Source organism: Pinus tabuliformis, chromosome 3_2 (assembly GCF_031772625.1).
Source record: "Pinus tabuliformis cultivar Carrire ecotype Pingquan chromosome 3_2, CPIR1, whole genome shotgun sequence".
In the NCBI taxonomy this organism is placed as follows: Eukaryota; Viridiplantae; Streptophyta; class Pinopsida; order Pinales; family Pinaceae; genus Pinus; species Pinus tabuliformis.
The window spans coordinates 967,401,298-967,412,327 of NC_142302.1; positions in this window are offsets into that span (position 1 = coordinate 967,401,298).

Below are 11,030 nucleotides of genomic sequence, written 5' to 3' on the forward strand. Positions count from 1 at the left end.
GTGCCCGTTAGGAAGAAAAACGGAGACATTAGAATCTGTATCGACTTCCGAAATCTCAACAAAGCCTGTCAGAAAGATAATTTTCCCCTCCCACCTATGGAGCAAATTCTACAGGCAGTAGCAGGCTCAGAATTAATGTCATTCCTGGATGGATTTTCAGGATACAATCAAGTACTGGTGCATCCCGATGATCAGTTAAAGACTACGTTCCGAACCAAGTGGGGCACTTATGCATATCGAAAGATGCCATTTGGTCTGATCAATGCCGGAGCTACCTTTCAGAGAGCCATGGACATCGCGTTTAAAGGATTAGTCAATAAGTCAGTAGTGATTTATCTGGATGATATAACAGTGTACTCCAGAAAACGGAACAACCATCTCAAAGATTTGAAGCAAATCTTTCAAAGATGCTTGAGGTATGGGATTTCGCTCAATCCAAAGAAGTCTTTCTTTGCATTAAGCGAAGGGAAATTGCTCGGATTCATAGTGTCGAAATCTGGTATTCACATAGAACCTGACAGAATCAAGGAAATTTCCGAGATATCCATACCTCATAACAAGAAAGCCATGCAATCCTTCCTTGGACAAATCAATTTTGTCAAAAGATTTGTCCCGGATTTTTCACGTATTATTTCACCCTTACAAAATATGATAAAAAAGAATTCAACTTTTAAATGGGGTCTAGACGAGCACGAAGCATTCAACCTGATCAAGCAAGCCATCATCAACGCTCCATCTCTGGCTACCCCAAATTTTTCAGAGTCTTTCACCTTATACACGTTTGCCTCAGAAAAATCCTATGCTGCGATTTTAACTCACGCAGATCAAGAAAAGGTAGAAGCCCCAATCGCTTTCTTTAGCTCGAATCTACAAGGTGCTGAACTGAATTATTCTGACGTTGAGAAACAGGCATATGCTGTTTTTAAAGCAATCAAATATTTCAGACCTTTCTTGCTAAAAGCCCATACCAAAGTCATAGTACCATTTCCGGCGGTAAGAAACCTCCTGATACAAAAGGATGTGGGCGAGAAGAGAGCGAATTGGATCACTGCCTTACAGGAATACGACCTTGAGATCAAACCGGCACACATCGTAAGAGGCCAAGGCTTCTGCAAAATGTTAGCTGGAGCATCGCAAATCCCTGAGAACTCGTCTGAAGAGGTACACGCGTATGAGGTAAGCCTAAACGACACAGAATCGTTGTATTCTGACATCATTTATTTTCTTAAGAACGGGTATGCTCCTTCACGTCTGGATCATACCAAGAAAAGAGCTCTGAGATTAAAATCTAAATAATACCAGCTCATAAATGATGTACTTCTTAGATGTCTTGAGAAAACTGAAGCCGAAAAGGTTTTGCAGGAACTTCATGATGGACCAGCAGGTGGACACTATGCCGGAGATGCGACTGCACACAAAATCTTGCGTGCAGGATATTATTGGCCCACGCTGTTCAAAGACTCATACAATTACGTAAGGAAATGCCAAGTCTGCCAGACTGCTGCAAGAAAACAAAGGAAAGCGTCCATGTCGCTACAACCGGTCAGCATCGACCAACCATTTAGTCAATGGGGCTTGGACATAATAGGTGAGATCATTCCTCACTCTTCTAAGCAGCATAAGTATATCCTTACGGAAACTGATTATTTTACCAAATGGGTAGAAGCAGTTCCTCTCAAGACAGTTCATTCTGAAAATATTATTGAATTCATAGACCAATTTATCATAACTAGGTTTGGATTGCCGACGGCCTTAATGTTTGATAACGCTTCATATTTTTCTGGAAATGCTATGACTGAGTTTGCGCTTAAAAGAGGGTTCAAACTGAAATATTCTGCCAACTACTATCCGCAAGGTAATGGATTGGCTGAATCAATGAACAAGAACCTAATCAGAATTATCAAAAGAACAGTCGACCAAAACCAAAAGAATTGGCACAAAGCGCTGGTAAATGCTATATGGGCTGATAGAATTACAAAGAAAGCTTCGATCGGCACTTCTCCTTTTAATTTAGTTTATGGGAGAGAAGTGGTTCTTCCGACCCACTTAGTCATTCCCTCTTTGTCTTTAGTACAGTACATCGATGAAGTACCTACTTCCTCATTACAATTAAGACAAATGGAAATAATCAAACTAGAAGAACAAAGAGAACAAGCTAGAAAAACCCATGCACATCACCAAGCGCTTATAAAATCTTCTTTTGACTCAAGCATCATAACCAGAAAAAACTTTCAGATGGGTGATTTAGTTCTGAAATGGGATAAGGCGCATGAAGAAAAGGGCAAACATACGAAATTCCAGAAGCTGTGGCTTGGCCCTTTTCAGATTGTAGAAGTCATAGGCCCGTCCACATTTATGTTGCAGGATCTGGCAGGAAGGAGAGATTCTTTACCTGTCAATGGATTGATTCTCAAATTATATTTTCCATAGAAGAGAAATTCTTCTAAATTTTGTAGGATAGATTTAGTTTTTATATTTAACTTTGTTTTTCTCTTTTGAATAAAACCTGTTGTAGATGATCATCTGAAAAGGATTCATGAAAAGAGCACGCCAAATTCTCTATCAGATTTTGATTTCGCTTGTACAAATAGCAAAATTTTTGAAGAATCTGAATTTTATTATTAACAAATAGAGTTAACTTCACCTTGATTACGATATTAGCTTCAACCTCAAAGAACTTTGACGAAAGCAACCTTTGGCGAAAAAAAATTGTTTTGTATCAGCACCATGAAAAGTATCATCAATAATAAAATAAGTACTCTCTGTAAAGCTGTTGTTTTCAAAAAACTCTATTATTGTCGTCCAGAGCTTTCTTAAGGAAAAACGATGACTTCCTCCCGGCTAAAAGGGGATTGCAGCATCCAGAGAAATAATCCAAGCAAAACACTATATCTCAAAGAATAAGAGGTCTCATCACGAGCTGGCTTATCATGATCACAGATGTTATAACTTGCTGACTTTGCCAAAACTGTCTATCAAAACAGGGCAACGACTTAAGATTGTTGCAATCAAAAGACAAGAGGTCTCATCACGAGCCGGCTTGTTTAGCAAAAGTGTAAATCAAGTGAATGACTGTGTCATAATTTTGCCACCAAACCAAGACATTGTTCTTTAGAGAATTAAAAAAGGAAAAGGGTGTCAAAAAAGGATTTTTCTCTGGAATGTTGCGAGTAACCTCAAGCAGGAAAAAGGATCATTGCTGGATAACATGGTAACCCTGTTGAGGCTATGGACGCTTGCGGGCAGCAGAGGCTCTACCTACGACAAATGAGTATGCTTCTAAGCCAGTATGCAGAGAAGACCCTATTTTATCTTTAATCACGACCTATTAATGTCTGGTATGGAAACAAGAAAAAAATCTGAGGAAGCAAGCACTCAGGATGAAAAAGGTTGAGACAAAGTATCGTTGACAAGGTGAGGAGTAACCTACTCTATTTGTTCATAACAAAATTTAGACATATAAAAAAATTTGCTGTTTCGGAAGCGAACGGTCAATAGAAACGCAGAGATAACTGGTTCTTCACAGTGAATCGCCATTGTTGTGGTCACCAACAACCCCCCTCTTTGTTTGATATTAGTAATAACATCAAGCAAAGGGGGACCCTTAGCCAAAAATCCAAAAAATCTTTTTGTTTGTTTTTAAAAAATCTTTTTGTATCAGCTCCCAAAAGGCTATATATCGCATCACAATGGAGAAGGAGCGCTTGCTCAAAAGCGCACAAATGCAGTAAAAAGGAGCGACGCGAGAACCCATCACATCGCGCGCGTTGAAAGCATTTGAAAAGGGTGAACCTAAAGAAAGCGCAGACGGCCGATATGTGACGTCGCACATCGCAACGTCGCATGAGGCAGCACGAAGTGACAAGGTAAAAAACCTTGCGATGTTGCGATCTGCGATCTGCGACCAAGCAAAACTGCTATTTGCGATATTCGCTATCTGCGATAACACGTAGTAACGTCGCAGCCATCGGTACTGCGATACCAATCGCAGGAAGAGCTCATCGCAAGGGTCCTCCGACATATATGGCAGATCCAAAATTTAAACGCGCACCTTAAGGGAAATTAATGATCACATGCTTGAGTATTCAGAAATGATTGCATTACAATTATCGAAGAGTCAAGTTGTGATAAATGTCATTAACTCCGCATTCATTAAAGTTTAATGCTTTCATATCAATCGTCTCGTCATTTCCCTTCTTTTTGCGTAAACTGCAAGATATACAACTGATATAAATCTATATGCAGGAAACATCTACAGAGAAGGAAAGAGCACCAATAAGACAACAGAGAGAAGATGCCTCCGCAATTGGATGCTGCATGCAGCAGAACCGCGGATTCCAGGGTATCGCCCAACAAGCACTGATGAGAATAGACTATCCAAGACTCAGAGTCAAAGGCGCACAAAAGCAGCGTGTTTACAAAAAATCCTGAAGCTCAGACTTGGTAAAGCAGAGAAAGAAGCGCAAGAGAAGAAAGACGCTCCAGAAAAGCCTGGAACAAAGAACGGAAACAATTCCAGAAACATGGGGTTGTCCATACAGCGCGACTTCTAAACTCATTGAGTCATTCGCACGACCGAAAACCAGAATAGCAACAGCAAAATCAGTTCGAAAAGAAACTGGGTTGTACTAAGTGTGCGCACAACGAATACACCCAGCTAGAGAAAGGTTTTCGAAATTATCTTCCAGTCTGACAGAAAGAGGTGCCAGAGCTTTTTGTTTCTAATTTTCAAGCTCGAACAAAAGGAAAGGACAACCAGCCGACTCTCTCAAGGCGAACAGCGCATTGCTTACAACACTAAAGAACAGATACAGAAACGGTTAGAAATTAGATTTGATTTTTAGAAATAAATTCGCTTTTAGTAAAAGGGCGGTCATTTGAAGCCGTTCCCTAAATTTGTGTAAATAAGATTAATTAGTTAGTAGTATTTGACCCTTCTCATGGCATTTGGAGAGGGGTCCAAAATTTTGTCAAAAAACTTGTCCTCAGAACATGCACTTTTGCACCCTCGGAGGGGGTTTTTGATGAATGGATGGATCAAGATTTATTTATGTTTGCATTTTAATACCTGCTACTGATGTTGCACTTCTGTACTCTTAGTAGGCATTAGAAGCAAGTAGAAATAGATCATTATTGCTTAGAGTCTGTAAGTTTAAATCAGTCATAAATGGTACTTTTATCTCTTGACTAGTTTCTGCTTGCATTCTTAGAGTAATATACAGCTGATGTTATTTATTTGTTAATGTATGAGTGAGTGGACTACCATTTGGCACTTTTGTACGGTGGAGTCATTGATTTGCGCTTAATACATGAATAGCTGATTATGCAATATGCTGTTCACAATCGCTTTGCTTAACTTTTTACGCAAGATGGTTCATCTTCATTGATTTATATTCTCATAATAGCTGAATAATCTTCATTACCAGTTATTCTGTGAAATCTTTCTAGATTGCATAATGGAAAAATTCTGCCCCGGGTTAGTGTAGATTAGATGTATTGTCTTTGTTAGATTAAAGTAGTATAAAATCATTTCAGAGTTTAGGGCTAGATTAGTTAAAGAATAGTTACAGATTTTCTATCATCTTTCTCTACACACACACACATCACCGTTTTCTACACACACACCCCTTAGAACGGGAAACTGGTCCCGTCATCCCCAGTCGAACCCGCTACACCAAACGGATACGGAGCCGCCAACCAGGTTCCCGACCGGGTGGGTATCCCCCTTGTTGTCGACCCGATTTCGGGGCCCTCAACAGATTGTAATGCGACACCCATAGAAGGTTGAGTAGACCTTCCTTGTCTACTCCCTTGAGCCACTCCCGCAGTTCCAATGCAATCATCCTGGTGGTTGTGTCAACAACACGGTGCATGAGCTGCTCTGTCGCCAAGTGTGGGAACTTCTCCTGGTCAGCTAAGTCCCAATCTTTCACTTTTAACAAAGAAACCCACCCCAAGTGTGGTTCTTCAAAGACAATCTCATTTGGCAGCAGAGGTGTGTGCAAGGCGACCTTGCTTTCGTCAATGTCCTTCGACACTTTGGTCTTGCCTTTGTGAAGGAGGGATGGACTCAGGAAACTTAGTGATAGGGTTAGAACCCTCAACTGTAACTTCCTCCACTTCCATCCCCAAATCCTCATCATCCATCGGGATGTCCTCAATTTCTTCCTCCTCCAGCTCCAAGTTAATGGCTTTGCCCTTTCTCTGTGCGGCAGGCTTGTCCTTCAGTGGGTTTCTTCTAGGAAACACGCGCATCGGTATCGCAGCCTACTTGCCCTTCCTATCCTTCGCACTCTCCTTGGTCATGGTAGGCTTCGGTCTAGGCATTCATGGTGACTTGGGGACTTCAGCTAGTATCTCTGCAACCTTTGGAGCAACTCCCTCTGCATCCCTAACAACTTCCAGCACAACCCCCTCAACTGTCACTGCTTCGGCATCCATAGCTTCAGATCTTGGGATAAAATAACAGATGAAATTGCGATTGGATTTTTGAAATCGATCAAACATGGGGCAGTCAAGCAATTCTTCGAAAAATGCGCGGGTCATGCACGTCTGAGTGCTCACTAACTCAATGTTAAAAATGCAAAGTGTTTCTTGTTGGGCCTCCACCTATACTTTATAGGCCATTTTGAATTCAAATCTAACCATTCCACCCATATTCGGTTCATTAATGCCGGATTGGTGGCAGATTTCCAAGGATCTTATCCTTAAATTTTGTCTTAAATGTCGGCCGCCCACTCCATTTTGCCGCATTCTTACCATCAAATCATGAATACTAACTTTAACGATCACTTTCCTGCTGACCTGCATGATTTCTCCCTGGGTAGCGCATCTCTCTTCGCGATGTTATGAACCCTGTGACATTTCCTTATTCTGTGCAATCCTCCAATTTTGCAGCTCCCCAACCGGGGCAGTATAGTTTATAGTCCTGCGCCTCCTTTCAACTGCCTGGAGCGCTAAGACTATGATACCTTCATATAGTCACCTGGCCAAATCACTGATGTATGTATTCAATCGGCTACCATTCACCTTTCCTGGGAAGGGATCTCCATTCAATTTAAACAACTAGAATGCTCCACTGTCGGTAATCTCCTTAATGACATAGGGCCCTAGTCAGTGCATTCTAAATTTTCCTGGAAATTTATCAAACTTGTTATCATATAACGAAACCAAATCATTTACCTTAAAGGTGTGCAACTTAATGTGCCAATCATGCCATGCTTTTGGACTTGGTGGTGAAATCCAACCAAAAATCTCTCTTCCTCAAGCTCAGCAAGCTGCACGAGCCTCTCTTCCAGGGCTCGACGATTCGTCATACCCTTGAGTGCCACTATGTGCAGACTAGGCACAATGTATTCCATGGGAATCAATACTTCAACACCATACAAGCCTAAAGGGTGTCTGTCCAGTCAACTTTTTCATGTTGTCCGAGAGGCCCATAGTACTGCGGGTATGCGTAGGTCCCAATCGCTTCGCTGAGCATTGCAAACCTTGGTCAACACATTCTCTAGCACCTTATTGAATGCTTCCACTGTCCCGTTAGCCTATGGGTGATAAGGCGTGCTTTTCTTGTGATATACCTGAAATTCCTCCGTCAGTGCGCTGATCATTTCGTTCAAAAATTGCATACCACGATCACTCATCAAAATCTTTGGACACCCAAATTGCGTCAGTACATACTCAAAGAGGAACTTTGCAACAGTGACGCCTGTGCAGTCCTTCACAGGTTGTGCTTCCGCCCATCGAGTCAAATACTCAGTCCCGATGATAATGTACCACACTCCCATCTTCTTTCCTTGGGGCTGAATGGGTCCCACAAAATCTATCGTCCATTTCTCGAAAGGTTGTAACATCATCTGTGGTCTCAGAGGAAACTCATCTCTCCGTGATGGCCTGCTAGTCCTTTGACACACATCACACGCCTTGTAGTAAGCTTTTGAATCTTGATGGAGGGTTGGCCACCACAACCTTGCACGTAGAATCTTCTGCGTGGTCGCCCTTCTTGCATAATGCCCTCCCGCTGTGCCCCCATGAGTGTCCCCGAGGATACTGTTCCTTTCAAACTTCGATACATATCATTGTAACACTTCATCAGAACCCATTTTTTACAGATGTCTGGAAATGACAGAAAAGTCTACCGTGCGTACCATTGATTCATTTTTCTGCTAGATGGTGTAACCTTCTGGGGCAGTTCATGTCGTTAGGAAGTGTATGATGTCTTCGAAATGTCCATCCGTGATGCGAACTGCAAATAGCTGCGCATCAGGAAATCCCTCCTCCAAATTAGTGGACTCTTCCCCCGTTTCGATGCGCGACATATGGTCTGGTCTTGCGTTCAGTCGTCCAGGCTTCGCAATAACTTAAAAATCATATTCCTGGAACAATAACAACAGCCTACAGATTCTCCCCCCCAACACAGGCTTATTGACTAGGTATTTCAACGCATAATGTTTCGTATACATCTTAAAATGTCCTTCTAGCAAATAGTGTCTAAATTTATTGAGTGCATATACCATGGAAAATCCTTCGTGCTCAGTGGTGGAATAGTTCCGCTCAGCCTTGGATAACCTCCTGCTTGTGAATGCTATAGGATGGTCCAATTCTTCTCCGCCAGCCTGTGTCAGTACTGCTCCCAGTGCTATACATGGCGCGTCCACATGTACATGAAACTCCTTTTTCCAATCCGCGAAGACTAAAATCGACGCGGTGACAATTTTTCCTTGCAATACATCCAAGATTTACTGACAGTCCTCATTCCAACAGAATATGACATCCTTTTTCAACAACTTCTCCATAGGCACGGTGATCTGGGCATAACCCTTGATAAAATTCCTGTAATACCCAGTATGTCCTAAGGTTGCACACAACTGTTTCACACTTCTCGATGCCTCCAAGTTAAGTATCACTGCGATCTTCGCGGGATCTACCATCAGTCCCTGTCTACAAACCACATGACCCAGCAGAGTCCCAAAAGGAACATAAAACAGGCATTTCTTTAGATTGAGTGCAATTTGGTACCTTCGACAAGTATCTAGCATCAAGCGCAAACTTGCCACATGGTGTTTCACTAGCCCAAACACAGTCCAATCATCAAAGTACACCTCTAGAAACTTATGAATGAATTCTTTGAATGCAGCAATGACTACGTGCGAAAAAATCGTAGGCACATTCTTCAATCTGAAAGGCATTACAGTGTATTGAAAACATCCCCATTCAATCACGAAGGTCGTCTTGCTTCTATCTTCAGTTGTGATTTTGATTTGATGGTACACAGAGAACCCATCAGTGAAGGAGTACGCTTCTTGACCACCTACATTATCCAATACCTCATCAGTGAACGCAGTCAGGAAGGGATCATGTACGCAAGCATCATTCAACTTCTTGAGATCTACGCATATCCTTATTTCATCCTTCTGCTTCTTTTCCTGTACCACCATTGGGCTCACCCAATCAGATTCTTCTACAGGCTCAATGATGTCTACTGCGAGCATCTTATCTAACTCCACGCGGACCTTTTCCTTATACTTCGGATTGAGATGGTAAGATCTCTGCTTAACTGGTTTCACGTAAGGTTTTAACGTGATCTTCATAGTGCCTAGGTCTCCTATTATCCCCTTTAACTCTGTACACTTTGCAGGGAACAATTCCTAGTATTCGAGGAGAAATTTGGCAACTTTATCTACCGTCGCGTCATCCCAGTAATCTCTAATCTTCTCGAATTTGGGCTCCGCTTCCATACCAATATTTACTTGTTTAGTCTTCAACAACACAGTTATATTAAGATTCTTGATCTGCCGCCCCTCGACCTCATGGTGACCCTCGGTTTCAGGGATATTAATCGTTCGTGGGTCCTCGTCTTCTTCTTCAGCAGTCATGTTATAGCATTCCAGCGTGTGGCTCAGCTGAGTGGTCCAATTGGGTTCATCCAGATCCAAAGGATCCTGCAGTATCCTAAATATTGCTGCTTTAACTTCTTGTAGCGCTTCATCAATACAGTCAAACCCCTATTCAAAGTTGAACGTAATTATGAACCCTTCATGCAGAATATCCCATTTTCCCATGCCATGGTGGAGCTCTGTCTCCAAGTACCAGTTCATTGGGATGACATCCAAGGTGCGACAGAACAAGTGCACCCATTCAGGTTGGGGCTTCGCTCCATAAGCCTTAGCCCATTTGGCCAAGTGTGCGCATGGATCGTCCTTCTCGTCATACTTGCCTTTCACTCATACCTTCAATTTCCCAAAGCGTGTTCTCATCATCCTCCTACACTCGCACCAATCATGAAAACTACCCTTATGCGTACCCCACCATCTCACAGGCATAACATGCAATGCCCAGTCCATAGCCTCGAAGCACTACTTCTCTGGTACTTCCCTTTCAAATGCATCCAAAAACACATCCACATCATTCAAGCCATCATAAGTGGGCATATTTCTTACCTCTGACAACACACAGCGCAGCGACCAAGTCATCATGTTGCAACTTAGCATGGTTACTTCATGTAGCCGATTTTGCTAGCGCTCTAATTCTTCGTCTGATTCTGAGTTGCAGGAATTATCGTGATCCCATGTAATTCGTCCATCCTTTGTCGGGTTCACCCAATCTTGGTCTCATGTTGTTATTTTATATATGCAGTCCAAATCGTCATCTCTTTCATTAATCACAGACTGGTTCAGTATAGCGTGATCCTTCAGTAGGATCTAGGGGTACTATTATGTGAAGTGATTTCTTTTCAAATATCATCTTTCACTTCTTTAGGTTGATTAACTCATTCATGTCAGTAGCCCAATCAATGCCAAGGAGCGTAGGGTAGGGGTTGTTGTTATCCACAATCTCTATCACTTAAAATTCAGCCAATGCGCTCATGTCTTTAATGTCTACAGTTACTCCGTGTAGTCGTCCCATGGGGATGAACTTCTATTGGTTTTCCATCCTTAACTGAATCAGAGACCACAGCAACGCGGGTCTCCCCATCCACTCCCAAGTTTGCTTCGGCAAAACATTCGTGTCTGACCCCAGATCTAGAATAA